Source organism: Dermochelys coriacea, chromosome 3 (assembly GCF_009764565.3).
Source record: "Dermochelys coriacea isolate rDerCor1 chromosome 3, rDerCor1.pri.v4, whole genome shotgun sequence".
Lineage (NCBI taxonomy): Eukaryota > Metazoa > Chordata > Testudines > Dermochelyidae > Dermochelys > Dermochelys coriacea.
Window position 1 is genome coordinate 86,988,037 of NC_050070.1, and position 26,547 is coordinate 87,014,583.

Here is a 26,547-nt window from a genome sequence, read left to right on the forward strand (position 1 = left end):
TCTATGCATCTATGAATCTATGAATCCGTGTTCATTAATCTGCCTAGGAACTGAGCTAGCTAGGCCCAGGCTCAGCTTCAGATCTTCATTCCTGACAGTCCATCCATGGAGCTGGCCTGCATGCATGGTGTTGAGGACCGAGATTTCTGGCCTCTGATGAACTTTGGGACCTCAAAACTTATTCCCTCACCCTTTCATTAGTCCTGTGGACCAAAAAGTGTCGGAGGGAAGTTAAAGGAGTAGCAAGAACTGTCTTGGTCTTTGCTTTAATTTTTGCATTGTTTCCATCCATATGCTTCTGCATAGAAAGAAGAATCTGGGCCTTTGTATTTTTCTGGATTGTGGCAGATTGCAAAGATTAGCACCGAATCAGTGTCAATGACTACAAGAGTCAAACAAGTTTAGGATTTAAGAGAAACCTGTAGTATTAAAAAAATATTTAATCATTCTAGACTACCCTCTGTTCTGAAGATAAAAATAAATTTGTTTCAAGATAAAAGCTAAAAATATGGTCCTTATTAGGATCAGAAAATCTTCAAAGAATAGAAATGGTTGACAAAGGAAGACATCAAATATGCACCCCACATTTACTAATTTAATCTGCATTCAAAGTACAATCAAAGCACCTAAATACAACTGAGTAATGATTAGATTTATGCATAAATCTAAATACTGACGATTGCATATTTTATAATCTGACTGTCATGGATAACCATGCAAGCTTGTCTCATTTTTCCTAAAAATCCAGAAGTGATTTAGTCCATCCTCCTGCCCCACTCCCTTACAGCCACCCAGAAGTGACCTTTGAGGTTTGAAATCTGCAGCTGTGCATCTTCCCAATATTTTTGTCTCCTCAGATAGAAGGGATACCCAGCCTGTAACCAATGGTACTAGGGCCTCTCTTTGTAGGACAGAAAATAACCTGCAGTTCAGCAGAATGAATACAAATCCCTGTGGTAAAGGAAGTCCGAGAGCCTCCTATTTCCAAGGCTTTAAGAGCTCTCCCCTGAAATAATATTCTAACACTGGCACCTGTGCAGAGGTTCCAACATAAGTTGCTGACTGCTGCTTCTCCTGAGGTAGAGGAGGAAGGTGTCAGCCTGAATAGCAGCCTGTCTCTTTCCCCACATCATTTTGAAAGGAGTCAATTAAGTGGCTAAACAATCACCAAGATATCTACCCCCAAAATTTTAATGCCAATTCTGGATGAGAGAGGGGGCAGTGTTCTGCAACAAGTGTGGTTTTTCACACAAGTTGTTCAAACTGAAGTAGACAGCACTTTGTGGCTATTTAAAGATTTCATGACAATTTTCAAGAATAATTGTGTTTGCTCTAGTGTCCTGGGGAAATCGTTCTTGCACAGTTCAGCACCTGCTTGTCTAATGTTTCCTCTGTAGCTTCACCAAATGGAGAAGTTATTCATAGCTTGCCCTCCTAATAAAGTCCCAGGCTTGTGCAACACCAGAGAGGTTTACATTTCAGAGGTATCGGAGTGACCCCCACACACCACCCACATCATACAAAGCACTTTGGGATCCTTTTGGATGAAAGGGATTATTACATAAATAAGGCAGAGAGGTTTAGATAGAACGGCACAGAGACTGAACCTGGCCTCTTGAGATCCATTCCAGCCCATCCTCTGTACAGAGGCAGGACCAAGTATACCTAGACCCTCCCTGATAGGTGTTTAACTTATTCTTAAAAGCCTCCAAGGATGGTAATTCTACAACCTGCCTTGGTAACTTCTTCCAGTATTTAACTATCCTTATGGTTAGAAAACTTTTCCTGATAGCTAACCAAAACTCCCATACTGATGATTAAACCCATTGCTTCTTATCCTACCTTTACTGGACATGGAGAACAATTAATTACTGTCTTCTTTGTAATAGTTAACATATTTGGAGTTATTTCTTAAGACTAAACATACCCACTTTTTAAAAAACCTTGCCTCATAAAAAGACTGTGGAAAACCTGATCTATCATTTTTGTTGCTCCCCCCGGTCTCTCTCCAATTTCCAAAACTGGACACAAAACTCCAGCTGAGCCCTCACCAGTGCCAAGTAGAGGGGAACAATTACTTCTCATGTATTATATATGGCACTTCTGTTAAACACATCCTATAATATTAGCCTTTTTTGCATCTACATCACATTGTTCGTTCATATTCAATTTGTGAGCCATTATAACCTCCAGATCCTTTCCCACAGTACTACTGCCTAGATGGTTATTCTCATTTGATTTTTCCTTCCTAAGTGCAGTACTTTGCACTTGTCTTTTTGAATTTCATCCTGATTTCAAACCAAATTTTCAAAATTGTCAAGGTTGTTTTGAATTTTAATCCTGTCCTCCAAAGTACTTGCAACCCCTCTCTGCTTGGTGTCTGCAAATTTTATAGGCACTCTCTCCACTCTATTATCCAAGTCATTAATGAAAATGTTGATTAATACCAGACCCAGGACAGACTCTTGTGGGACCTCCACTAACTACATCCTCCCAATTTGACAATGAACCACTGATAACTAATGAGAGACTTAGACGTAGACATCTGTGGGGGGAATATGTGGGGGGAAAACCTAAGATTTTCAAAAGTAACCAGTGATTGTGGGTGCCCAATTTGACATGCCAAGGGACATGATTTCCAGATGGTGGATATTCAACAATTTCTGAAAATCAGGCTCCTTTAAGGAGTCTCATTTTGGGCACCCAAAATCAGAGTTACTCCAAATCACTTGTTACTTTTGAAAATGTTAGCAGGAGTTTCAGGGAAGGCTGTTAGAGTAGAAGGTGGTTAGAGAGGGGGAGCAAAATCTGGGGCCAACCTGAAACCCAGATGAGGGGACTCATGCACACCTATAATATGGATAAGACTCAGTATGACTGAAAGAGCAAAAGTAGAATATTTTCCCTGAGTATGATGAGTAAGCCCGTCTGGCTTATTAGATATATCTAAGAATAGAACTGTTCTCTCTGCCACCATAGCACTCCTGGTTAAGCAGCTTTCTTGCTGTGCTGGATCAAAAGATTGCTGCATCATGCCACTAAAGGCATCACTATAGAGAGGGGAAAGCATTGCTGGGTATTCGAATGTCAGGTTCATTCTACATGGCTTTCTCTTAACAAAACTGGCATGATCCTCTCTAGATAGAATCTTTTATTCCACCCACTGTTTAAACTGTTGTAACCTTTCTGCCAGGACCAGGACCAGCAACAGCAGCAAAAGGACCAGGTTCAATATATCTAGGACCCCTCTTAATAATTAACTAAGCCAGCTGAACTTCTCCCCAGTAACCAGGGAAAACTAAACTCAGCCTCCCTGGGAGGCTGTAACAGGCAGAGCTTCCCCACACACAAGTTCTCTGAAACTGTACAAACAAAGGAATCTTTATTAGAGGAAAGGGAACAGTCAACCCTGGAAAAAACACAGCACAGAATATATATATATATATATATATATATATATTATATATATATACACACATACACACATACACACACACACACACACCCCCCAAAAAAAAACCTTTCCAGTAACTTGGCAGTAGTCCATCACTTGCCATGCTCTCCATACCCCAAAAAAGGGACAATGTCCCACGAATAACAGTTCCTTGACAGAACCACCTCACTCACTCCCCTGCACTAAATATCATTCATGGATTGGAGCAATGAATAGCAATAGTCCCAGTATCTCTACAGGTCTGTCTCTAGTCCCAAGGGAACTACTTGCCCAGTCCTGCCTGGAGATACCATCACCTAACCCAGGTTCATGAGTCAATGTTATTAAGCCACTGGCCAGGCAGGGCCTCACTAAAGTCCACTCAGCTCTTGCTACCATATTGCCATGGAAGGAAAAACAGGAGCACTTAGGACCTTTGAGCAGAGTCCTGGCCCTATTTGGAAGTGAGCTCTTTGCCACAAGGTAGAAAAAGTGCTTTATCCTCTCAGAGGCCTTGCCCCCCAAAATGCAACTTCATGTATAGTTACAGTAATCTCAAATGCCACTAAAGGAATTGTGGGTAGGTAGGCTATGCAAATGAGGTTCTCTATGGCAACACTCTTCCCTTTTCCCCTCAAGAGAGGGAGTACAGAGCTCTTTCCGCTCTGCAGTTTCTGGTCATACATACACTGTGAGAAAAGAGTACTATAATTCTCACAGGAAAGAAGAAAGCCACAATTGGAAAGTCACAAGATTACTCTAGAAATAATTCTAAAGAGATGCAGACAGATTCCTGCTTAAATGCCGTTTTTGTTACAATGGGTAGGGGAAAATGATGTTTACGCTACCGCAGTAAGTCGACCTACACTACGCAACTCCAGCTACGTGAACAACATAGCTGGAGTTGACATACCTTATGTCAAGTTACTGTGGAGTCTGCACAGCTGGGGGTCGACAGGAGAAACTTTCCCGTCGACTTACCTTACTCTTCTCATCAGGGGTAGAGTACAGTGGTCGACTGGAGAGCGATCTGCTATTGATTTGGCAAGTCTTCACTAGACCTGCTAAATCGACCACCAGTGGATCGATCTCAGAGCGTCAATCCCGAGTGTAGTGTAGATGTAGCCAGAGAGGGAGAGTTTAGTGAAAGGTGCTAGAACGAACCGTGGGGACAGATGTCCTCCATTTACACACACAAAAAATACAGCACAGGCAAGGGTAGCAGAAGTGCATCCACTCTGAATTAACATATACCTGGAGGGAGCATATGTAGGAGTGAATGGAGAGTTCAAGCCTTCTTTACCAGATGAAGCAGCATCGCTTCAGCAATCAGCTTGGAGTAGGGTGACCACATGTCCCAATTTTATAGGGACGGTCATGATATTTGGGGTTTCAGAGTAGCAGCCGTGTTAGTCTGTATTCGCAAAAAGAAAAGGAGTACTTGTGGCACCTTAGAGACTAACAAATTTATTAGAGCATAAGCTCACGAAAGCTTATGCTCTAATAAATTTGTTAGTCTCTAAGGTGCCACAAGTACTCCTTTTGATATTTGGGGTTGTGTCTTATACAGGTGCCTATTACCCCATACTCTCTCGATTTTTCACACTTGCAATCTGGTCACCCTAGTTGGCAGCAATCAGTTTCCTGGAATTGGTGCCAACTACAGTTTAGCTGTAAGTGCAGACAAGGGCAAACCATGGTCAGCACAAGTTCTGCTAAGCCAATTGCTGAAACAGCATCTTTTCCAGTACTGACAAGACCTCAGTTTCTGTGCTGATTTAATCTTCAACTTCTGTTAAAACTGCCAACAAGAATGGTAATCAGTGCCAACTGTGTATTTTTGTGAATTCTGTCCACCAGAAGCTGGACTGAAGCTGAAAGCTCAGGTAACGGTCTGAACAGTCCACGAAATAGCACCTGCAAATCTTCAGTAGTACATAAAAAACCTTCACATGATAATTTGATAGTAAGTAGATTTAAATGGAATTACCTTGATTTTTTTCTGTTAAAATTTTTTCTACACCTACCTTATAATGGTCTAAAGAAGAATCCACAGAGTTTTCATATGAAAGATACTTTTCTTTGAAAATAAACTAATTGAAGGCCAAGTGATACACACCATCAATTTTACACTTAAAATTCTCTTGACTGAGTTTCCATTTACAGATAAACTTGGTAATGCCTTACAGAATAACCATGTTAGAAACCCTTCTCATGTGTAATGAAGGAAGACTAAAGGTAAACAATAAAAACATAAGAATAGGTCCCATCTAGCACAGTATCCTGTCTTCCAACAGAGGACAATGCCAGGTGCCCCAGAGGGAATGAACAGAACAGACAATCACCAACTGATCTATCCCCTGCCGCCCAATCCTAGCCTCTGGCAAAGAGAGGCTAGGAACACCATCTCTGCCCATCTTGGCTAATAGCCACTGATGGACCTATCTTTCATGAATATATCCAATTCTTTTTTTAACCCTGTTATAGTCTTGACCTTCACAACATCCTCTGGCAAAGTGTTCCACAGGTGACTGTGCGCTGTGTGAAGAAAAACTTCCTTTTGTTTGTTTAAAACCTGCTGCCTATTAATTTCATTTGCTGACCTCAAGTTCTTGTTTTATGAGGAGTAAAAATAACACTTATTTACTTTCTTCACACCAGTTATGATTTTATAGACCTCAGTCATATCCCCCCCTTAGTTGTCTCTTTTCCAAACTGAAAAGTCCCAGTCTTATTAATCTCTCCTCATATGGAAGCTGTTCCATACCCCTAATAATTTTTGTTGTCCTTTTCTGTACCTTTTCCAATATATCTTTTTAAAATGGGATGACCACATCTGCATGCAGTATTCAAGATGTGGGTGTACCATGGATTTATATAGAGGCAATATATTTATTTTCTGTCTTATTATCATTACCTTTCTTAAACGATTCCCAACATTGTTAGGTTTGTTGACTGCTGCTGCACACTGAGTGAATGTTTTCAGAGAACTATACACAATGACTTCAAGATCTCTTTCTTGAGTGGTAACAGCTAATTTAGACCCCATCATTTTTTATGTATAGTTGAGATTATGTTTTCCAATGGGCATTACTTTGAATTTATCATCACTGAATTTCATTCATCTGCCATTTTGTTGCCCAGTCACCCAATTTTGTGATATCCCTTTGTAACCCTTCACCACCTGCTTGGATTTAACTATATTGAGTAGTTTTGTATCATCTGCAAATTTTGCCACCTCACTGTTTACCCCTTTTTCCAGATCATTTATGAATATGTTGAATAGGACTGGTCCCGATACGGACTCCTGGGGGACACCACTATTTACCTCTCTCCATTCATTTCTACCCTTGTTTCCTATCTTTTAATCAGTTACCGATCCACGAGAGGATCTTCCCTCTTATCCCAAAAGAAAAAAAAAAGTTTATGCCCTTTACTATGTTTTATAAAGGCTTCATAAAATACTTCCCTCCTGGATAAAGTCTTTATTCCATGCATCTTTTCCATACAAGTTGTAATTTACCTCCTTTCTGGAGGACTTTGACAAGATATTTGAAGGATATGGATGATGACATGACATTTGGAGGCAGAAACCTGAGTGGCAGCTGTCCCTGTCCACAATAAACAGGCTTAATAAATCCAATCAAACATGACAAAGGAGCATTAAAAACAGCACAATTTTCTTGCTGGGCAGTTCTCTTACAGTGGACAGTATACAAGGAATCTTCTCATAAACACAACGCATTTTTATATGCTCTAATAATATTTTGGAGACATTCTTTGTCTGTGTTATACAGGAGCTCTGACTAGATGATCACAATTGTCCCCTAAGGTCTTGGAATCTATTAATCTACTTTGTTCAATTTATATTTTCTTATGACTAACACAATGCTAATCTGATTATGGATGCCAATTCCTTTTGTATCGAGTGAACTTTTTGTTGTTTTACTTGGAAGGATCCATGAAAAGTGGAAGAGAACATTAGTTTACATTTTTTATGATAAAAGGATTATGGCAAGATCCTAGACACTATTAATATCAAAGCAAGGCTCAGAAGTATTAATCTACTCTGTAGTGTGGGTACTCAAGGGGAGGGATGCAATTATGAAGGACTGATATTAGACACTACTTCATTTCAGTAGGCGAGTCAAGGTTTGAAAGTCCAAGGTGAGGCCTGGAAACCTGAAATCTTGCAGTCTCTCCTTTGGCCAATTCATTGAATAATACTAGAAGGAATGACTCAGCTGCCTTCTTGGGCAGAAAGAGACTTCATAGATAGAACATAGGAAAACTATGGTTTTGGGGAAAAGAATAAACCAAACAAGAAGATATCCGATATCTTAGCATCCATATTTAAAGTAGACTTACAGCCAGAAATGGGAGAGGCCAAGTTTATAAACTATCATAGCAGCAACAGATACTAAGATATGTTAAGTAGAAATTAATTCTTAGACTCCTGGATTTTGTATTTGTTATTTACTAGAAAGAGTTAGTTTTGGTGGAATATTTGTAGGGCTATCAATTAATTGCAGTTAATGCATGAAATTAACGCAAAACAAATTAACTAGATTAAAAAAATAGTTGAGATTAATTGCAGTTTTAATCGCACAGTTAATAGAATAGCAATTTAGATTTATTATAAATATTTTTGGAGACCACCTCATGAAAGGACTGATAACATAGAAATTTTATTGTATTTTCAGGATTTTTGTTTTCCTAAGTAACTTATGGACATACTAGCATACTCAAAATCAATACGTTCCAAGTGTCAGATGCATGTTCAAAGGCATTTGCTAATTTCTCAGTGACAACAAACTTTTTACTTCACCCCCAAAAGCTACATTCAAGATTGCATTTAGTTTAACGAGGTCTAAAGGTATTTGGAAAGTGTGTACTAAAACAGTTTAGGCTACTTTAACATGCTGTGTTAATAGAACAAGGTCCGATTTTAAATTCTAAAACACTATATTTTAAATTAAATATTTTCACTGAGGATCAAATCTAGCATAATTAATGTTTCCTGAATTGTCAAACTGTGAAGTGAATACAGTATTGTTGAAATTTCAAGCCAATTTAGGTATTGTTCATCTCAGTTACATCTATTTACTCAACTCTCATATTTTAAGCCATTCCAGTACCCAAACTGCAGCAGTCTAGAGTGAATCATGCATCCCAGATATCCAGTGCCTTTAATTTATGTTGTATGAAGTCACTATTAACCAGGAAATGCTAAACAGGATTTTGGTTATGAAAACTGTTTTGTGCACAGAAAGTCTAACCTTTTTTCTTTAATCCTAGAATTTCACAGTATTTTACCCCTATCACTTCTGCTATGAGACATTCACACAGCACTGCAGCATAGCACTAGACAGTGTGGGGAAGAACACCCTACCCTCCTATGGATCAGCATCCCTACACTCCTTCATTACATTCCCTGAAAACTTGTTTTCATTATGTTGAACAGATCCAAGAATAAAGAAACACTAAAGAAGCTAATTACATATTTTTGGGGAGGGATAGTTCAGTGGTTTGAGCATTGGCCTACTAAACCCAGGGTTGTGAGTTCAATCCTTGAGGGGGCCATTTAGGGATCTGGGGCAAAGATTGGTGATTGGCCCTGCTTTGAGCAGGGGGTTGGACTAGATGACCTCCTGAGGTCCCTTCCAACCATGAGATTCTATGATTCTATGTACTATATTACAGCACTTTCATATAGAATTCCACCAATTAGCAATATAGATCATAGCTTTGTTCGACCCAGAACTTTGTAATTACACTATTCAGAACAACTGATTTAATAAGATCTTATCTTTATTCAGACAGTTGTGATAAAGAGATGTATTTACACAGCCAGGTGATTTTATAATCAATTATAGAAACAGATTTTTCATCTGAGTCACATACATTAGACAATGATTTGTGAAGTGAGAGTACCACAAATTATGAACCTCAATTTTTCCGGGTTAGTTGAAGGCTGCTTACTGGAAAACCGATGAACCTGTAATTTGCCAAATTTATTGAACGTTTACTGGAATGGTAAGGGATTAAGAAAATATGGCTTTAGCTGATAGAAAGCCATTGAATTAAAAATGAAAACAAAATTAAGCAATTAACTTTGACCAAGTGGGAATAAACAGTTTAAAAGTTTTGTAAATTAAGCCTTAACAAAATTGGTTTGAATTAGATACATACACACACACACACACACTCTCTCTCTCTCCCTCCCTCCACGTAGCTGCTGTGGGGTTCAATCTGCATCTTATTTTATCAAATTCCCATTGCCTTTTAGTTTTGATTATAGGATTGGGCCTTAATATAAATACAGACAATAAGTTGGGCCAACTATATCCTATGAAAACTTTAACTTCTCCCTCTGAACAAACATATCAGACCTCAACAGGCTCAGTAAAAAAGTAAAGTACAAAAAGATTCTAGATACAAAAAAAAAAAAATCATTCATGTCTCTGTTCTAGAGTTTCCCAAGCTGCAGACTGATTTTTTTTCCCTTGATAATTTCCACAGGAAAAGAACTGCCCATCTGCAGCTGAACTCTTTCAAAAAGCACACCCAAAGACTTCATTTCAAATCTATTCTTCAGCAGCCTGTGATGTCATTGCATATGTAGGTGCTAACAATATAGACAAAAAGGAGCAATTAACTGTTGATGTCAAAGTACAAATTCCCAAATTAAACCAGATTGAAAATAGCCATGTATGCTTTCTATACATGCTGCTTTTAAAGAATTGCTGAGGAAAAGTATTATAACACCATACTGCTTTGAGATAGGTCTGCTCTAACGGCCTGATCCAAAAGCAAATGAAGTCAAATTAAAATCTTTCCATTAATTTCTACAAGCTTTAGATCAAGCCCCAAATTAGTGTAGTTCTAAAGACTTAAAACAGAATGGCAAAGAATCCAAATGAGGCTCTTCACTAAAAATGGTGGTTTATTATGCTGTCTTGCATTCTGCAATTCTTAAAATTAGCAGTCATGGCTTTATGCTTCAGAACCTGAACTACCATAAAAGTTTCTAATCAAATGTGAACTGTGTGTCACTGATACAGTCTTCCTTAATCCTCAGGGTGTTCCTCTGCTTTACATAAAGATGTACATATGTTCTTTCACCTCTAGACACAAATCACATACATTCAGGAATTTAACATCTATCACTAAGAGGTCTCACACTTTTTAGCTTCAGTGTACAGAGCTCACTGAAGACACCAGGGACTCCTTCCATTCCTTCCACAAGCTCCCTGTGTGCCACCCTCCCATCCCCCTCTATTTCAGGAGCTACATGCAACTCCTGCATGCCAGGGTGTCTGTCTCATGTGTGCATGCACCTACTCTCTTCCCTCCCTGCTCCCACCCAAATATGTATTCTGTTTCGGAGATGCACCAGAATGTCAATATGTTGGGAGACTAGAGAGAGATGAGATCGGGGTATCGAGTAGGAGTAGAAAGGTTATTGTACCTTTATATTTGTCACTGGTGAAAGTGATGCTGGAATACTATATCCAGTTCTGGGGTGTATAATTCAAGAAGGATGTTGATAAATTAGAGAGGGGTCCGAGAAGAGCCAAAAATTAGGTCTATAGCTGCTACATTTTAAAAAGAGATAGTATTGGAGAAGAACATTGGCTACTCTGACTTAAATTATTAATTTGAGTTACAGGACAAGGGTTTATAATGTTACAAGTTTTTACTCTCTGGGGCATCAATGTAACTGCATGCTCACAACGCTCTACCAAGGTCCATACTAATTTCTTAGCACTAACTCCTTTGATAATGGCAACAGAAATAACTGAGCCACTGTACGACAAATCTTGAAGCACAAAAGAGATCCTAAAGTATTTTAACAGCATGCATCAGCGCTAGACTTAGGGTGTTAATTGACAACTTTTATTTCTCCTAGGGTTTACTAGCTGCCATTTTATTTTAGTCTTAAACATAGGTAAACAAAGCGGAAGACAATGGTTTGTCTGAGTCAGTTTTTTTGCAACTTTCAGCAGTCGTTCATTTATAGCAAGTATCCTAAAATGTAATTTCTCAGTTGAAAGCAACTGAAACAGGATGAAACTTCATTTATTAAAATTGATAGAAAAGAAGTCTCAAAAGTTTAAATTCCTCTTACTCTTGCCTATCAAATTAGTTAAATTTAAAAAACAAATTATATACTCATTAACTATGTAGAGTTCAGTTAAGTTTCATGATACAATCATTCAACATTTCTTTTCATTTAAAAAAAATTGTCATCTCAGACACATGCAATAGGTAGATGCCTTTAAAAACTAAACCCAAGACACAAAACCACAAATCCCACTGAACCAATTTAAAATCCCACTTCTGGAACAAATAAGGGACTTACCAGACAGTGTACAACAGGAAGCAGTTTCAAAACACATGGCTTAATTAATACAAGAAAAATGTTTTAAGTTGTATGTCATTTCCATTACAATAACCTAAAAAGAGGAAGCAGTTCAAATATATCTACTAAAGACCAGTTTATGTGACAGTTTTGGAAAAATTCTGAATGCTCATATTGAATAAATTAGGGCTAATTCTGCAGTCACTCTGACTAAGGAAATCTCATTAAGTAACTGAAGATTTACATGTAGGTGGCCTGCAAGGATCAGGCCTTTATTAGTGAAATCCTGGAAAATAAAGATTACATGCCAAAATTATTTTGAATAGAAAATTGACGGACAAATTCAATTATGAAAAATCCTCCTGGGTTTTGTGTAGTGAAATCTCCTCAAACCCACAAAAGATTTTTCAAAGCTTCCGCTGACTAGTGCGGATGACAATAGAATTAACTGAATGTAGCTTTAAACATCATGCATAGCTACGGTTAGCGGTACTGAAAAGAGCACTTAAAGACATTTAATATAAATTATGGATTCATTTAAGAAAAAAAATCAAGATTAAGGCTGCTTGCTTGTTGCTGACATCATACCCGTGTCAATGCGCCTAGTATGCATGACCCTGATAGTTTTTCCTAGCTTTATTTATAAATTCCAATTCATAGTGACAAGGCAGCATGCTTCAGAACTGCTAATGCACTTCTCAGTTATTCTTAATGAAGACTCTACCTTGTGCTTTTTAAACACTACTCAGCACCTGCTGTAGATGTGCTTCTTACCACCTATTATTATGCACACTGAGGTACAAGTTATCATCTTGAGATGCGACTCCATAATGACATTGGTTAAAGAGTTACAGTGTGAAAATGACAAGTTTCAGAGTAGCAGCCGTGTTAGTCTGTATTCGCAAAAAGAAAAGCAGTACTTGTGGCACCTTAGAGACTAACAAATTTATTAGAGCATAAGCTTTCGTGAGCTACAGCTCACTTCATCGGATGCATTTGGTGGAAAAAACAGAGGAGAGATTTATATAAATCTGTAGCTCACGAAAGCTTATGCTCTAATAAATTTGTTAGTCTCTAAGGTGCCACAAGTACTGCTTTTCTTTTAGTGTGAAAATATATCCTGATTTATTATGGAGCAGTTATTTTGAGAGTGTGCTAGAATATAAGGCTCAACTTACTTCTCAGGAAAGATTTATACTGGAATAACCAGGAGAAAGGACAAGTGAGAGAGCTAATTATTAGACAGTCAAGATTGCCCAGATCACCAGCAGCAACAAGAAGATAATTCTCATAGGAAAATAAAAGTGCTTGAGAATCCTGAGGAATCTCTTAACACACATTCACTGCTGATAGGTTTCAGAGTAGCAGCCGTGTTAGTCGGTATTCGCAAAAAGAAAAGGAGTACTTGTGGCACCTTACAGACTAACACATTTATTTGAACATAAGCTTTCGTGAGCTACAGCATGCTTAGGGTTCTTAACACAACCAAGCTAGGCAGCACTGTTTTGCTAGCTTTCTTCCACACAATTACACTCCGCTACTCAGTTTGTATGTTTTATAGGAAACAAAAGTCTTCCCTTCCAACAAATCATGAAACAGAACACATAGCCTAGTCAACAACAGGTCTTGTTAATTTTGATTGATTGGCAGCTCTAGCTAGAGATTTAACCTCTGCTTATCCACAGAACAGTCTTGCTTACCCATTGCCCCAATCAAGATGCCTTCACTTTTACCTGGCGATACTATGTATAGGCCTCGGGGGATAGTTCCCTCTCCATGCCCATTCCATCCTTGGTGGACAATAAGCGTGCTGGTTGTTACGGGCTACATGTCCAGCATCAATCTGACAGATCAACTAACTTCAGACAGGCTACTGCATAGCTGTTAGATAGTAATAGCTTTCAGTCACCAACAACCTTAATATTAGAGTTTCATAGAGGATGGAAGTTCTGTTGCACAAAGGATTCCAATAATTCAAAGTATGGCTCCATTCCAAAACCAAAAATTCTCTGTGAAGGAAAATTCCTAAACAAAATGTTTTGGGGTCGACTGAAACACTGTTTCAACAAACTAAAATGTTTCATTTTGTTTTCATTTTTTATTTTGTACTGCAAGCTAACATAATACAAAATAAGAAAACACCAAACAAAAAGTTTATTCAAAATGAAACATCAAAGCCTGTTTCAACACTGTCAGAATTCTTTCCCCCAATTATCTCCCAACACAGAATGCTAGTAAAATGACTCAATTTCAATGAAAAAAAAATCAGAAGAAATTAAATTTACAGCTAGATCTGTATATTTTCTGCTCCACCTCAATGAATGAAGACCCACCATTTTTTGTGTACTTCAACAAAGTAATCAAAATGGATAGGGGAGGGGAGAGAGGGGAGCAGAGAATTCCTGCATAGGTTATTTAAACCTCATACACATTTATCTAAGCACTGGAAGTCAGGTTAGAAAGCAAAACAATGTACAATCACAGTACAGTACAGTATGATTACAGACTCTGTAGCTGGTGAGATACATACATAGCACAAGTACAGTTTTGTCATTTTATCAAACAGCTCCCAAACTGCTAAAAATATTTTAACTCCATCCATAAAAATTACAGAGTACAGTTATGTTTGCCCTGTAATTATTTTTAAAGCTAAATAAGCTTCTCTCTGAAGCAGAAAAGTCTTTTTGAAGTTTTAACCACAGTCTTTATTTATAGGACTATAGGAATTAAAACCTATTCTACCCAAAGCAAGATCATTTTTGGAAGCACTTGGCGTGCTTGTGTATCCATTTAGCAGGCAGTTGTTTATGAAATCCACACAATACTAGAAGGCAATATGGAGAACTAGTAATGAACAGAGAATACTTGGAGTGTTTCCGTTATTAAGCAAATGCCTTGGTCTAACTTACTGAACCTGTGATTGATCTGAGACAGGTCATTTCCTCTCCACACCACACCATAATTTAGAAGCATTAGGAATCAGACAACAGTATCAGAGAAGATGTCTCTATTCTGTTATGAGCATATTTGTATCTTAAGCTTCTTACAGCATTACGAGGTCCACTCCCCCAAATCCCATCTCTGCAGATCAGACCGTTTAATTCTACTTTTAGTTACACTTCTGAAATCACAGTGAATTCATGGAGCTCCACAGGTGAACGAAAACTAAGAAAACAAAAGATAAGAACTGAGGTTCAGATAATGCTTTCCTATGGAAAAACCTGCAAGGAGGAAATAGGGTTAAGATACAAATTGGTTGCCACAGAACCACAGAAGTAGTGTTTGGCCCCAATGGAGGAAGCATGGGCTGTATCCAACTAGCCTGTGAATATCTCAAAGTCTTTCAAGGTTCTACATTAACTGTACCAGGTCCAGCAAGGACCTACAGATACCTCAACAAAAACATCTGCTCAATGCACAGCTATGGTCAAAAAGTAATAAGTTGTTAGGATACATAAGCAATAGGATGATGAACAACACTATTATAATGTTTTGGATAAAATCAGTCATGTGGACTCATCTGGAATACTGTGTTTAGTACTGATCACCTCATCTCAAAACGGATATTACAGATTTAGAGAATATGTCTATGTGATAATAATCCAAATGCGCACCTTAATATAGGTAGTATCTGATTCAGGCTACCAAACATTCCCCATTTTATAACTTTGCCAAACTTTAACGATTTGGGTTAAAATTCTTCATGTGAGTGAAGGCCTCAGACTGAATTTTTTGGCAAATTGTAGCAAAAACAGTTCAGCTTCTTCTGAGAATGAGGTTAGGGAAAAATATGATATTTTGCCCATGATGAAAAAGACCAAGAGACCTTTTCTTGAAAAAGTTATGGTGTCCCCAATGCTTTGGGGCAGAGACTTGAAATTCGATGGCAGGTGGCAGGAGGAGGTTGCCTTTGTGTCAGCAATATGCCTGGCATTCCCAAATTTTTGAGTTCTTGATCTTGCAAACTTAATGTTACTTTAGTGCAAGTTTGTGTGTTTATTATAAGTTAGGTAAAACCCAATACAGTACACATTTTATGCTTTTAGTGAATCAGATTCAATATGCAAGAATTTTTAGTCACATGCAAAAATATTTGCATATTTCTCCTCAGTTTTTATTTTAAATACATTTAACAATCTTTAACTAGTGTAAGCACTTTTCCAGGAGTTTATAGCTCAAGGACTGAATTATGTCCATCATGGTTCAGTAAGAAAGAAAAATGATTGCAGCACAGCCAACATTTAAAAGTCATACATGTAAATTTTAAAATCATGGTCACCCAAACAAATATGAACCCCCCCCCAAACCAAGTCCCTACCCAATTTGGCAAATGGTAATTTTTTACAATTAGAGCCAAATCCTGTCTGCACCAGCCTTCCATTTAAGTCAGAGCTAGACTTATGCATTAAGGCCAGAATCTGACACCTATTCTCTCAGGTAGGAAGATCTATCATTTTTGCTGAATCCCCAGAGCGAAGTTTAAATCAATCACAGTAGCAATAAAATATTCTAGCCAGAGGTAGCCATAGCTCAAAATTTTGAATGGGGCACTAACTAACTAGTTACTCATAATGCAAGTTAATTAAGTGCATTTTTGAAGTTTCCCTTCTGTTTTCTGCTATTGTTTCAGAGCTGCTCCTGAAGAGTACTATAGAGTCTTGGCCCTGGAGCAGCTGCCCCTCACATGGATCCTTTATCTGGAAGAGCTAGGAAGTTAAATTAAAACCTGAGAGGTGGACAGAATTAGAGTGAAGGAAGATTTTTTTAAAAACTCTAATTGTACTAATTTTTCTGGGTGGGCTAGTATTGCAGTGCTTTTATGCCAGATCCATCCCTGGCTCCAGCCATCTCTCTGACCTATTGTATCACTTCTCCCTTCATCCCTTTCCCATCTCCTGAAATAGCAGAATGTTCCTCTCTTTCCTGAAAACAAATATTTTCACTAAAGTTAATCCCATTGGAAAATAACCTAACTTAAATTTTAGTGTGAAGATATTTGAAAAAAAAATCATTAATAGCTGCCACTCTACAATGGTTAAATTATGCAAAAGTTTTATGACATTTCACTGTGAGCATTTCATTAAGAGTACATGTATACCACTGGACAGAGATACTGCTGTGTTAAATGCACATTTTATTACATTCAATAAATAGCCAGGGCACCTCTTCTACACTTGTGGTTCAGAAGAGCAGGGCTTGCCCTTTTACCCTGTCAACCAATAATTTTGCCCTTTTGTGGGCTGTTGACAATTTGAGGGTATAGAAAGATCAATTTTCTACAAATAGACAAACTTGCTTTGTAATGGCAGCTTTCCCTCCATCTTAGTCTGAAATGTAAGCATCAGGTCTGAACACCAGGGTAAATGAATTTACATACTGATTTGTGAAAATACAACAAATGTCAAATTGTTAGCTGCTTTAGGTAACAGGAAGTTAGAGATGTAAGGGATCCATTTTAAAAGCAAATTTAAAAACATTTCATATTAGCTATTAAATACCTGCAGAAGTTTCAGCTTTTCTATAGTTGTGTGTAACTCTGGCATTGTTGCAATTCAGGTTTTTATTCCTGGAAGCTGCCATCTTGCACAACACAGAGGAAAGTGGACTGTTTTTATTTGCTCCCCATGCGCAGTTCTGACCCCTCCAACATCCCATCAGGTCACATTCCTTATGCTTAACAGATGCCACTCCTCCTCAATTCAGGTTACAATATTGTTCCTGCTGTCTGAACATGAATCCCAGAGGAATTCTGTCCTGAATTCTGTGAAGGTGTTCCCTGTTCACCTCATAGCACCACCCAATTTCCAGTCTCCCCAGAGCACTTCCCCTGTGTGTCTCTCTCCTACCCACACCCTACAACCTTACTTTCCTCTATACCTACATTCCAATGAAGTAGTGTGATTGCCAACTCCCATTTCATCTCTCATTGATTGAGTTACGCTGCTAAGTCCCCTAACCCCTTTAATCAAGCACCTTTTGAAAACGTACCCCCTAAAGTGGGTAGAAAGAGAGCTGGAAGTATTTCAAACATGATTTTCAGATTTCTGTAATATGATTCTTCATGTCTATAGCACTTCAACCGTGGATCCCAAAGCATTTTACACACATCAGTCCTCTAAACACTCCTGGGAGACAGACAAGGACACCGTCATGACTTAATTAATGACAGGTAGAAAGATGGAACACAACAATTGTTTTTAACACAGGAAGTGAAGGTAGAACACAGCAACTCACCATAAGAAGTGAACACCACACTGTTAAGCTGAAGATGCAGGATATACTTAGTGGAACTGGAACCTAAACAGGATCCCAGGTTAATGCCAATGTTCCCTTTTCCCCTCTGTGAAGAATGTCTAGTTCACTTAATGAAAGTTTAATACTTACAAGTGTAGCAGCATCGTCATCCTGTTAACAAGATACACTCCATTTACCCATCACTTAGGAATTCAATCCATGTCCACCTCTTCTCCTCTTCTCCCTTTTAACTCAGTCTTGTCTCATTCCATTTCTCTCATCCCTCACTCTTCCTCCTCTGTCCTCATTCAATTTCTCTCCCTTCCAATTTCACTGCTTTTATCTAAGTCTAGTCTCGCCTCTTGTGCTCTATGGGCATGCACACATGCACTCTCCCTCTTCCCCATCCACACATTCAGAGAAAAGTATCCCCAATGGGTACATTCCTGCCATATAAAGCAGTTTATTACTGTATCTAAATAATAATCAACCAACTTTTAATTCAATGAAGTTACTAGGTCTCCTGTGCTTTTGTAAAACCTTCTTGGCTTCAGACCACTTGTTCTTTCCTATTCTAGACTGCTGCATCTTTTGCTTGTTTCAAGCATATGCTGCTCCCTGCTTCCCCTTTCTTTCACAGCCCTGTCATCTGTCCCGTCCTTTATGTTTTCTGTCTCACCATCCTTCTCCCAAAAGCTCATCCTCAATCTCTATTCGTTTTTAAAAATTCCAACCCCGAACCACCTTCTCTCCCTCACCCACCCAAGTCAGCCCATGATGTTCTCTCCTGTGTGCTCCAGTTAAGAGTTCCTGGGCAGCTCTACTCCCCAGCTCTCTCTCAGTCAGATGCTACAGAAGGCTACACATGGCCTAAAGAAATAAAAGTGATTTCTAGAATCTAGATGGTCTCGCTTGTTTCTTCTTCAGGGGATGTTGTGAGTGAAGGCCAAAAGTACAGAAAAGAAATTAGCATTTAGAAAAGAATTAGCTAAATTCAAGGAGGATAGGTCCATCAATGGCTATTAGCCAAGATGGTCAGGGATGCAACCCCATGCTCTAGATGTCCCTAAACCTCTGACTGCTAGAAGCTGGGACTGGATGACTGGGGACGGATAATTGCCCTGTACGGTTCATTCTCTCAGAAGCATCTGGCACTGGCCACTGTTGGAAGACAGGATAGAGAGCTAGATGAATCATTGGTCCAACACAGTATGGCCGTTCTTATGTTCTGTAGGGTCCAAATTCTCTGGTGTGTAGAGTAGTGTCCTGGTGTCTTTCACGTCACTGGGTTGCCCAGAACACAGGTACAGTAAAACATTCATTCAAACAAGTTTAACAGAAACAGAGAACAGAAGGCTCAGAACATTGGTATGGGACTATAAGCACTTTCACCTTTAGATTGCTGATCTAGCTATGGAGTAAGTTAGTAACAAATAGATAGGTCCTGTGACAGGATATATTGACCCTTTGAGAATGAACTAGGCCAAAAGTACCCCTCAATTCCTAACTAGTCCTTGAAGAAAATCCAGCACTGGTGTTCGCATTTCAGCAGTTTTGCAGGACCAGCAGGGGTTAAATTTGTGGGTTTTCTTGGCAGGTGGTCCTTAGTATACCGTCTATTAAGCCAACTGGAACCATATTCCTTTGAAGGAATCTGCAAGCTCTGAGAGGAACCAGTAATCCCACCTTAGGGATTTTACCCCAGGCAGCTGGAAGGGGAAGAGTCCTTCCAAGCTCTGGGTTTCCCCTCCACCCCAATTAAGAAAAAAAAATACTAGAGTAACATAAGCAGCTGAGTGAGGGCCCAAGGTAGGGAGGACCATATTTTACATATACACATTTAAAATTTTAAGAGCCTAAGATTACAGGCACCACCCAGGAAGTTGGGCAGACTTTAGCAATCAGAGTGTTTGTTGTTCTGACTACAGAAGGAGAAATCTGGGCCCCTATGGTACAGGTTTGAAGCCACCATGTTTGGATATGTCGAACACTATGGGCTATTACTTGAAGCCCATTTCTTCTAGTAACCAAAAGAATTAGTGATCCCAGTCACATTCCTAGAATAAAGTTGTCTGTCACGACACGGGATACTCTTGTTTATAGTGTCAGAACTGCTGTGGTTCTTAACAGTAACTCCAAGTCATGGTTCAAGGAATGCTAAATTAGGATTCTGTGAACTGTAGCAAAAACTCAGTCAAAATACAGAGATTCCTAGCTATATATTATTATCTAATTTCTGAAGAAAAGTTGTGAGTAGAGCTGACTGGATGATGACAATTCCATTTCACTGCAATTTTTAAGGTTTCAAAATTTGTTTTTGTTCCACATTGGACCAAAAATAAAACCTTTGGAACATTTTGGTGAAAATGGAATTGACACAGGGAAGTAGAGGTATACGAGCACAGACATATCACATTCTACTGATTGTTGGTTGGGGTTAGACGTGGATGAAGTTTTTCAATTGAAACTCTGGCAAGAAAGTAGATTTGGTGATCAAAACATTTTTAAGTGTGTGTCAGTTTCACTGAATTATTTCAGTCAAATTCCAAAACCCCATGTTTCATTTCAACATTTTCAATTTTTTTATTCAAATGACTGTTTCAAAATTTCATTTTAGTTTTATAAAAATAGCATTAAGTATTATAAAATGCTCAAAATCAAAACAAAAATGTTCTGTTTTGGGTTGAACAAGAAGTCAAAATTTTGAAACAGTCATTTTGAATAAAAAAATTGAAAATGTTGAAATGAAAAATGGGGTTTGGGAATTTGACTGAAATAATTCAGTGAAACTGACACACACACTTAAAAATGTTTTGATCACCAAATCTACATTTCTTGCCAAAGTTTCAATTGAAAAATTTCATCCACATCTAACCCCAACTTCTTGTTCAACCCAAAATTATTTCTTTTCTTTTCTTTTCTTTTCTAAATTGCCAATGAACTGAAAAATCCATTACTCAGCCAAGCTCTAGTTAAGGTACTAGCCTGAGATATGAGAGATTCAGGTCCCTCCATCCTTTCCTATAAGTTTCATGGAAACAGATATGTCTCAACAAAAAAGCATATTTTGGTGAAAGGGTTCTGACCAGCTCTCCAAGTGTTAGGCAGAATTTCAAATGTGTACATCTGTCTTTTCAGTGTGTTTTGGGCAGTATATTACATGACTCCAGCATCAACACCTTGCTTAAGAGCATCTTTCAGAGATCTTGATGCAAGCAATTGCAATTTAATAAAAAATGTATGAAGAATGGCTCTAATCTCTACTTCCATGCTGTTTCAGCAGACAATAAGTCTGTCCAAAATGCATCACAAAATGATTACAGCATCCCCCGGCACTGCTACAATGAAATAAAGTAATCAGCAGTTAACCAGTATATTAAAATCTATATAAAATAAATGCAAAGATAAAACATGCAGCCTTTTGGGTCCTTTCTGTATTTTGGGTGATGTTTTCTCTAGCTGCAAAGAATAGAGGTTTCATGCAAAGGATAGAAGTTTCATGCAGTGTTAATATCTGCACTAGCCAAATGAGAAATGTCAAGAAAAAAGGAAATGGCAGAAAGTAGATTACAATATCTATATTATAATGGTCACACAGAGTGACAATGGAAAAGACTGATGTTCTGTAGTGTCTGCAGGAAATCAGTCGTAGGATGTGCCCATTTGAACCTACGGTATTAACTTCAATTCTACTTGCATGCTGAATTCAGCATTCAGACTTTTTACAGTTACAGCCATGAAGAACAGGGCACATTCTAAATGCCACTACTGACAGTATTTTGAAAGATAGTTTAAATGAAAGCTCCAAACTAATTATTCCTAGACTTAGTTAACACAATGCAAACAGTGCCAGCACTAGGCATAAGTGGACTAAGCAATTACATAGGCTGCAAGCAGCTCTATTCACTTTTTAAGTATGTGTTGTGTGGGGAGGCCCCAAAAATATTCCTACTTACTGCCCCGAATGGGCTAACACCACCTCCTATGCAAAACCTTTAAAATATATATAATGAAATTGTATTTCTTCAGGATCTGGGTTAATTTTGTTCCAATAAGCAAATGGACTACGAAATCCTCAGTGGTTGATACAATATCCAACAACTCAATAGCTGCATCAAGCAGCTTTATTGTAACCTTTTCTCCAAGTACAATGTAAACTTCTGTTAGCCACAGACCTTCAAAATGTCATCAATAGCAGCCTGGATACATGAAGCCCAGACACAGAGTTGATTTTTATTAGCTTGAAAATGCTAATTGGCAAAGGACATGTTTTCCTTCTTACATGGCATAAGGTGTTTTAATCAAACCTCCAGAGATTTCTGATCCCGAAGCTTTAAAATGAAACATAAGCAAGTTCTGCAGGCACAATATTATTTTACAGCTTTAAAAATTAATATTTGTACTACAGTATAGCAGTTGAACAAAACCAACCACAACCCAAGACCACTCTCTTACCCAGCCCCCCAAAAGTTTTAGGGATACAAATATTACTTTTCCTCACAGTAATTAAACTAAGACCTTTCAGCATTACACCCTGCAGCATTAGAAGTCTGACATGTTTAATTTAAAAAGTACTTGGACACTGAAAAATGTGCTTAAAGAAAATAATTGCAACAGGCAGCTTAGTTAGTTGCATTTTCCTTTTACTCTTTTTTTTTTTTTTTTAAAAGCAGGAGTGTAATAGATTGCAGTACTTCCAGCTATTGTGCAAATGCATCTGCACTGTATCTACTTTCTTTAAATTTTACTGGGATAAATGGCAAAAAGCTAAGTATGTTAAACGTGAATTAAAATACAAAGGACACTCTTTACTATCATATCACTTATCAAATAAAAACATATTTAATATCTTTTCCACACAGTCTCTGTGTATCCCAAAATCTTGTTCATTTAATAGCACAAGAGCATTTCACAATACTTCTATTAAATCAGTGATGAGAAACCCAGATATATTTATCTTTTCCCTTTGGACTCTTGTTCTGAGCCGCACAGAAGTCTAACAATTTAGCTGATTTTTTTGTTTGTTTGTTCTTTTATACATATAGACAGACCCAATTCTGTTTCCAAAGGAGCACTGCCACTGATTTTAATGAAAGCTCGACTGGATGCTGAATTCCCAAGGAAAATTTCACTGAGAAGGTGTTCAGATAACTATCAATGAGACAAATCAGGAAAAAAAATAAATAGTGATCATGTAATTAAAGAAGGTATCATAATTCATATGCACAAGGCAACCTTAATTCTGGTATTTCCTAACTTGAGTGCTAGACTTTGTTGTTTTTTCCCCTATAAGCACCAAGTGTAAATCTGTATATTAATCATTAAAATAATCAGATTAGCATAGCTATAATGTGGGAGTACTTGTCTGTCTTCCCACTTCCCTTTTTGTTAGCCATAGAGACATCAAGATAATTTTTAAATATAATCAGTTGAACGGTTGGAGCTTGGGATTTTTTTTTTTTTTTAAACAGAAGAGTTCTTCAGGAGTTTGATCTTTTGTAGGTATATATGGTACATATTAAGAGGAGGGAAACCCCAACCCAAAACAAATTAAAAGCTATATAGTTGAAAGAATACTTTTACCTTTTAAGACCCTTAAACATGCAAAAGGTCTCATTCTTCCTGTCATTAAAAGAAATGTCCATTCTAACCAATTGTGATTTCACAGAAACCCTGTTTTAGGTTCAGCTGACTTTTTCATAGCTACAGCTACATCCTGCATCTTCAGAAGGAGTGCAGAGAAAAGTCAGCAAACACCCACAGAAAGAACAGCACCAAATTTCCATTCTGAATAGATTACACCAGTTGCCCACAAATGGTTTTCTTATTACACAGAGGCTGGTTTGTCATGTTTGCCACAATTAGTGCATGCAACTGCAAATGTTTAGGTTTCACACCTGCCCACTTGCATCAGAAGTTAGTGCTAAGACCTCTGCTTCTGTTTGTCTAGTATACTACTTCATACACTAAGCAATATAAAACCTCACTTCTAAATTTTCCCTCTCCTTTTTTGCACTATTTTAATGTAATTATTCTATTACACACATACAAAACCAGTATTAAAAGAACATTAAGTTTACCAAGTTAAATGCTCAGAAGTTAAGTGCCAGAATTAAGGTTGCCTGTGCCACCTTGATTTGGCCCCCTTGTGCATACTGCATTATGACACAGACTTTAACTGCATGATCACATACTATTTACACACACACACACACACACACACACACACACACACACCCAGCCTGAAAGCCCCCTGCTTCGCCCCCTGCTGGGTTTGAATAGAGTGCCATAAGTAAGGTCAGGGCAACACTCTGAATAAGGAGGAGAAAAAATATTGAATAGCTGTTCACTAACTGAGCACCATCTATGCTGTGCACTGAATGAGGCAGGTGTCCTGTGGAAAAAATGGAATGTGATCATGTAATTAAAGTCTGTATCATAATGCACATGCACAATGGGGCTGAATAAAGGATGCATGGGCAACCTTAACTCTTGCATTTCATTACTTCTGCTTCACTTTGCAACCTTAATAATGTTCTTTTAACAAGTTTTTTTTTCTGGGTTATTTATTAACTTTTCTAAGACAGCAAACTGAAAAAAATCAGGAGCTCCATCATATAGCATCACAGAGTTACCTGCATGGTTAATCAGCTGGCTTCCCCACCCCAGCCAGCAGACAATCCTAGTCTCTTCCCCAACCCCAGGCTCCTTGTCCAAACCTACTCTCCCTGCCACCACCACCAGGTTCAGGTCTTGTCTCCTCTGCTTCTCTCCCTACTGCCTGGACCCAGCAAGGGAGCTATTGAGAGCACAAGAGATACAGACTTCCTGCTCTCAATACTAGTGCCAGCAACAGCCAAGCCTGCAGCAGCAATTGCAGGGAAAGTCCTTGGCCCCAGGCTGGAGTTTACTTAGTGTGGGCAAAATCTTCAGGAAATTAGTTATGAAGCTCTAGCAAGTCTCACTAAGTATGTATGAACTACAATTTTTCAAAGGCATATAACAGCCAAATTTGGGCAGATTTTCACAAGGACAGCAAACGGTACATCCCTGACACAAAGGCCACCCCATGCCAAATTTCAAGTCCCTGCTTTAAAGACTGGGGTGGGGGGAGGCATCTAGGAGCTGTTCAAAGAAAGATCATCAGGATTTAACATGGATAAAAACATATTTTTCTCTAGCTTTGATCTTGAAGACAGCTGAGCCATATTGGCTGTATTCCAAGACCAAAAATAAAATAAAAATGCCTTGGGAAGACATGCAACAGAGACAATTTCAGCTCAGTCAAGTCTGGCAAAATTATAAAACTGAAAAAAAATGAGTCTTATAATAGCTACCTTTATAAAAGGTAGTGCTATCAGCCCCATGTACAATAATCATACCACAGAAATTTAGGAAAGACCTTTTAGATCATTTAATCTATCTCCCTCTTCCCCCCACTCCCCATTCCATGCTGAATTATACTTGTAATTCAGTTTTATCGGTGCTTGGTGCGGTCAAATTTTAAGGGTCCTAAGTGGCAGTGCTTCCATTTTCCTAATATTCAGCCTAGATTTTCCGTATTAATTCTAGTCTGAGTATTTTCACGCAGCCCATGAAGCAAGACTATAAAACTGATCCCAACGTTTATGGCCAAGCCACTAGAAAGGCAATGTATACTGGTTCTACTTGTGTATATGCATAATTATAGTTAACATGCAGTTGCCTGGATAGTAGATGACTGAATTCCATCACACTGTGAGCTACAGCAAAGGGGAGGGAAAAAAACAACTGATGTAAGCGTGACTCATCCATTACATGTATTTCTCATTAAAATAAGAAGAAAAAAACCTTTGATCGGCCATAATATATGACTTTGTGCTACTCTAGGCTGCTATTCTCAGATGAGGAAGATTTATCAATATCTATCCCTGCACCCACCCTCTCCTATTTCAGCATTCCTACATGTTTTGTGGTTGCAGACCTGGCCTGAGTAAACACTGCTAGCTTTTACAGTTTCTATATCCAGTACTGCCATAGCAAATATCTATTTAAATCAAACAGATACTTGGTAGAGACATACGCATACCAGTCCCCAGAATACTCCTTCTGCCCAGAGCTATTTCTGAATGCTGCGGATGTCCACATTTGAAGAGTAGACAAAATCTTAAAACACAATAAAATCTCTCCCAATGCTATATCAGCACTACTATTCTTTCTACAGCAGAATATGAAAGCACCATTATAGAAGTAATGGTATTCCTGAACACAGCCTCAGTGAAGAGAAAGGCAATGCCTACTCTAGGAGTGCTCTATTAATATAAGAATACTGGTATACTAAACTGCTAAATGGCTGGTAATGTGACTGCAGTTTTATATTAGCAAAGCTATGTTTATTTCCTCCCCCCACTCCCCAGCTGCGCATGAAACAAGCTACATAGATAAAAGTGCAATTTTGTGGGTATAACTGCATCTACTCTAGAAGCTTTTGCTGGCACAGATACGTGCATCAGAGATCACGCCTCTTCACACTGCT

At 38.4% G+C, this 26,547-nt stretch overlaps 1 protein-coding gene across 6 annotated transcripts in view; it reads right to left on the minus strand.

Annotated features, from left to right (window-relative positions):
- Positions 1-26,547, minus strand: part of FYN (FYN proto-oncogene, Src family tyrosine kinase) — a 191,236-nt gene that overhangs the window by 142,259 nt on the left and 22,430 nt on the right. Inside the window, exon 1 of one of the 6 annotated variants that reach the window (XM_043510847.1) lies at positions 18,033-18,136. The exons of 4 other annotated variants lie outside the window; for them this stretch is intronic. The gene's annotated coding sequence lies outside the window, so the exon portion shown is untranslated. Of the gene's footprint in view, positions 1-10,904; positions 10,981-18,032; positions 18,137-26,547 lie in introns of those variants that run through there. One more of the 6 variants, XM_043510849.1, reaches the window with a different exon arrangement.